Here is a 4,880-nt window from a genome sequence, read left to right on the forward strand (position 1 = left end):
TTTTAAGTAGGGGAGAGACATGATCAATTTTCATTAAAAAAAAACTTTCAAAGACTAATAAGTTTGAAGATAGGAAGACTAGTTAGGAATTTATCATATCAGCCTAAGGTCAAGAGCTCGAGATAAGATTAAGGCAGAGGAAGTGGGAACAGAGAGGTAGGAATAGATTCAAAATGATGATTACGATAATGATCACAGTGCTGATGGTAGTGATGCTGATGAGGATGGTGGTGCTGTTCCTCCTGCTCTTGCTGATGATGATTATTTTGGTGCACTTACTATTTGACGTTGTCTTTGGAAAGTTTATTACAGAAATCATACCACATAATCCTTACGACAGCCCCATCAGGTTAGACCTGTATTTATCTTCATTTGGAAAAAAAAAAGAGGAAATTAATCTTTACAAAGTTTAAGTAACTTTTTTCAAGACTTTAGAAACGTTAAAAGTTGAAAATGGCTTTTTAACCAGGGAATCTAGAGCTGCTGTCTTAGGGCCACTTTGTTATTTCATGTCTCAGCAAATACTTAGCAGTTAAAATGGTTAACTGGATGGTAGGGGATAAGCTGAATTAGGGAAGATCTAGGATTTCTCCCAGTATTCTCACTTAGGTAAATAGGATAATGGTAGTCACATTTACTGAGATAGATTGTTGGTAGATACCGGATTTGCTAGGATATTATTAGTTTTGGGGAAAACTTTCTGGTAAGATCTAAGCTGAAAATAAATTTGGATTTATCTGTCTAGAGAGAGAACCAAGTTACAAATTTTCTAAGGAGAGACTGTAGGGTGAAGAAAAGTATTTTACAGATGTGCAAAATAGGACCAGGAACTGATCATTACTGTATTGACTCAATGAATTTTGAGGGTTTTCCAATTCTTTCCTTTTTTCAGTGTCTTGTGGTGTTTTCTTGCTCTTTTGGTGACTTATTTTTTAAATAATCTGAAGGAATTTAACTCAACATTGCTTTACAAGTAGCCTTACCAGTAGTAGCTGCAGAGTTAGAACAAAATATTATCCAAATCCCTGAGACATATAGGTCTTCAAACACATGTTTGGAGAATAACTTTCCCAGTACAGTGACAATAATGTGTACTCATCCTGCAGTTCTACCTGAAATACGAGATACCTGCCCCTTGTCATCTAATTTGGATGCTCATTCCTGCTCCTGTACTGACACACTGTAATCATGGTGCCGTCTCTAATTTTTACATCTTCACTAGCTTTCATGTGAGAGCAGCTGGACTGATAATTACAATTCTGTTGCTTCTTTCATGGACATCAATTTTCATGTTCAAAAAGGAAAAACTGAGAACATCCTTTGAAAAATATCTTGAGGGCCTAGAATTTTCCTTGTAGCAAACGTATACATTATGATGATTTTTATTATTAAAATTTATGGTGATTAATCTCTAAAAGAAAAAAGTCAGTCGTTTATCATGTAATCTTTCCATCAGGTTAAAAACTTAAAGAGACTGATAATTTAGATTAAAAACTTCCACAGGAAAACCAATAATTCTAAAGTTTTACTTGAATGGCTTCTTGCATTGTCAGGATCACCTCTTTGGCAGCGTAGATAAAGAACCTTACATGGCTGCAAGCTTGATAATGGCATTCTGTCACCATCGAACTCGCAAGGTGAATTCCCTGGAGGGGAAAGAGAATGTCTTATCCTAAATGGGCAGCTAATGACATACTTAAAAGCACAGCCAGTGAAAAGCGTTACTGGAACAAGCACTATACAAATTTGTTTGAGGCCTCGGGTTCATTGATTTGTTTATGGAGGTGTCTTAGATTGATGTATCTTTTACTGCTGTTGCCGAGTATAGATTGAAGACCTATTGAGCACATCTTATTTGGTGAGAGTTCCCAGAGGGAGTATCAGAATTAGCGGCCTCCATCAATAATGTATGAGGGTATCCTGCTTGGTTTAAAAAAAAAAAAACAATTATATAGGAATGGTTTCTCTAATGTTGTTTATATTGCAGCGAATTCTTATTGTCAGTGCTTTACCCTGAAGAAACAAACGAAACTGCATGTCCTTAACATTGACATGACTGTCCATCTCATTTGTATGTAATTTAGCTGTGTGTAAACAAAGAAAGTAAGTGAAGAATTAAGCAATTAAGGAGGGAATTGATTTTCTACCAGCCAAACTAGATCACCAAATTTTTTGTCAACTTTTCTCTGTAATGGCATTGATTCCCCACTTCCATGTCCTACGAGTATAAGTGAAAACACAAATTAAAACTGAAGCACATCTTTATACAATATGCAATCTTGTGTTTGAGCAGAGAGTCGATTAAGGTAGAAGAGGGTAGGAAGTGAGACCAACACTCCTAGAGGAGAGTAAGTACAGGTCAGTACACACATGGCCTTTAATCGAGGATCTGTGAGACACCCAAGTGATATAAACATGAAAGTGACAATCTCTCATCCTGGAAGAGTTTAGAGTTAGTCGAGACAAACTGACACTTGGGTATTTTTAATAGAATTTTTTACATAACTATTAGGATGAAGATGTACCAGAATCCCACACAAAACAGTGAACAAACTGAGTTAAGTGCAGAGCATAGAAGAGAACTCTAAAATGAAAAGAAATATAAATAGGAAAACTACAAACACATTTAAATACACTCCAGTGCACATATCCGTAACTTGTTAGTAAAAGAGAACATTTACTATATTTACCGCATACTATATATTTCAGTGTAGTAGGAAATTATTAATGATAAAACAGATGAAAATTTCAGTAATTTTAAGCTGTCTTCATATCACCTTATAATTGAACTATCTCAGTGATACACTTTTGGTCAGGTAGCTAATAGTTGTAATGATTTGGAGTTTATTGCTGGAAATTGCAGAAAAGAAGAACACAGTAATTTAGATTTATTTACAGATTATAACCTGTAATCTCTACTGCAGATTTAATCAGCATTAATCATCATACATTGATGATGAAAATTGGACACTTACAGTTACTAAAAGTACAACAGTGTGCCCACATCTATCATACTATCTCATTTCACTTTTGGGATCTCTGTGATCTCCTTACTGTTGGACCAATTGAACTAAGCATTTGAAAAAAATAATTTTAAAAATATTTTATTGGTTTCTGGTCAAGATGACAGAGTAGTAAGACCACCAGCTCTCCCTCTGTCACGATCACAGCAAAACCACAACTGACTGCTAAACAACCATCGATTGAAAAAAGACTGGAACAGCCATTGCAGTACATTGAGCTCCATAGAGACAGCGCCAGGGCACATGAGAGCCGGATGGGCTCTGGGCGACTCTGTGCCTCGCTGAGGAAAAAATAAACATGGGCAAAAGAGATCCTAAGAAGCCGAGAGGCAAAATGTCATCATATGCATTCTTTGTGCAAACTTGCCGGGAGGAGCACAAGAAGAAGCACCCCGATGCTTCAGTCAGCTTCTCGGAGTTTTCTAAGAAGTGCTCAGAGAGGTGGAAGACCATGTCTGCTAAAGAGAAAGGAAAATTCGAAGACATGGCAAAGGCGGACAAGGCCCATTATGAAAGAGAAATGAAAACTTATATCCCTCCTAAAGGGGAAACAAAAAAGAAGTTCAAGGATCCCAATGCACCCAAGAGGCCTCCTTTGGCCTTTTTCTTGTTTTGTTCTGAATATTGTCCAAAAATCAAAGGAGAATATCTTGGCCTATCCATTGGTGATGTTGCAAAGAAACTGGGAGAGATGTGGAATAACACTGCTGCAGATGACAAGGAAAAGTACGAAAAGGATATTGCTGCGTATCGAGCAAAAGGGAAGCCTGATGCAGCAAAAAAGGGAGTTGTCAAGGCTGAAAAAAGCAAGAAAAAGAAGGAAGAGGAAGAAGATGAAGAAGATGATGAGGATGAGGAGGAGGAGGAAGATGAAGACGAAGAGGAAGATGATATGATGAATAAGTTGGTTCTAGCGCAGTTTTTTTTTCTTGTCTATAAAGCATTTAACCCCCCGTATACAACTCCTTTTAAAGAAAAAAATTGAAATGTAAGGCTGTGTAAGATTTGTTTTTAAACTGTACAGTGTCTTTTTGTGTATAGTTAACACACTACTGAATGTGTTTTTAGATAGCCCTGTACTGGTGGTATTTTCAGTAGCCACTAACCTTGCCTGGTACAGTATGGGGGTTGTAAATTGGCATGGAAATTTAAAGCAGGTTCTTGCTGGTGCACAGCACTAATTTGTTATATATGGGGATAGTAGTTTTTTCATCTTTAGTTGTCTCTGATGCAGCTTATACGAAATAAGTGTTGTTCTGTTAACTGAATACCACTCTGAAATTGCGAAAAAAAGTGTTGCAGCTGTTTTGTTGACATTCTGAATTCATCTAAGTAAATACAATTTTTTTTAACAACAACAAAAAAAAGACTGGAACCTATCAAAAAAGATCTTCTTCAACTGGAGACAGAAAGAGGGAACCACAGTGGGATGATAAATAACAAGCTTATACTATATAGCACAGGAAACTATATTCAATATATCGTAGTAACCTATAATGAAAAAGAACATGAAAAGAAATACATGCATGTACATGTATGACTGAACATTATGCTGCAAACCAGAAATTGATAACAACATTGTAAACTGACTATACTTCAATTTTTAAAAGTTATGAAAATATTTTATCATTTATCTTAACTATTTGTAACAGAAGGATTGTGATGGTTAATTTAATGTGTCGACTGTGCCACGGGATACCAGACTACAAATTATTTTTGGGTGTATCTGTGAGGGTGTTTCTGGGGAAGATCAGCATTTGAATCAGTAAACTGAATAAAGCGGGTAGCCCTCCTTAATATGCGTGAGCATCATGCAATCTTGAGGGGCATGAATAACAGAACAAAAAGGTGGGGGAA

General features: G+C 36.4%; 1 pseudogene across 1 annotated transcript; it reads left to right on the top strand.

Moving 5' to 3' along the window:
- Positions 1 to 3,225: 3,225 nt before the first annotated feature.
- LOC102540922 (high mobility group protein B1 pseudogene) lies at positions 3,226 to 4,008 on the top strand (annotated as a pseudogene). Its single transcript, XR_001460113.3, has one exon. The product of XR_001460113.3 is annotated as a high mobility group protein B1 pseudogene (transcript).
- The last annotated feature ends 872 nt before the right edge of the window (positions 4,009 to 4,880 follow it).

This window comes from Vicugna pacos, chromosome 7 (assembly GCF_048564905.1).
Source record: "Vicugna pacos chromosome 7, VicPac4, whole genome shotgun sequence".
Lineage (NCBI taxonomy): Eukaryota > Metazoa > Chordata > Mammalia > Artiodactyla > Camelidae > Vicugna > Vicugna pacos.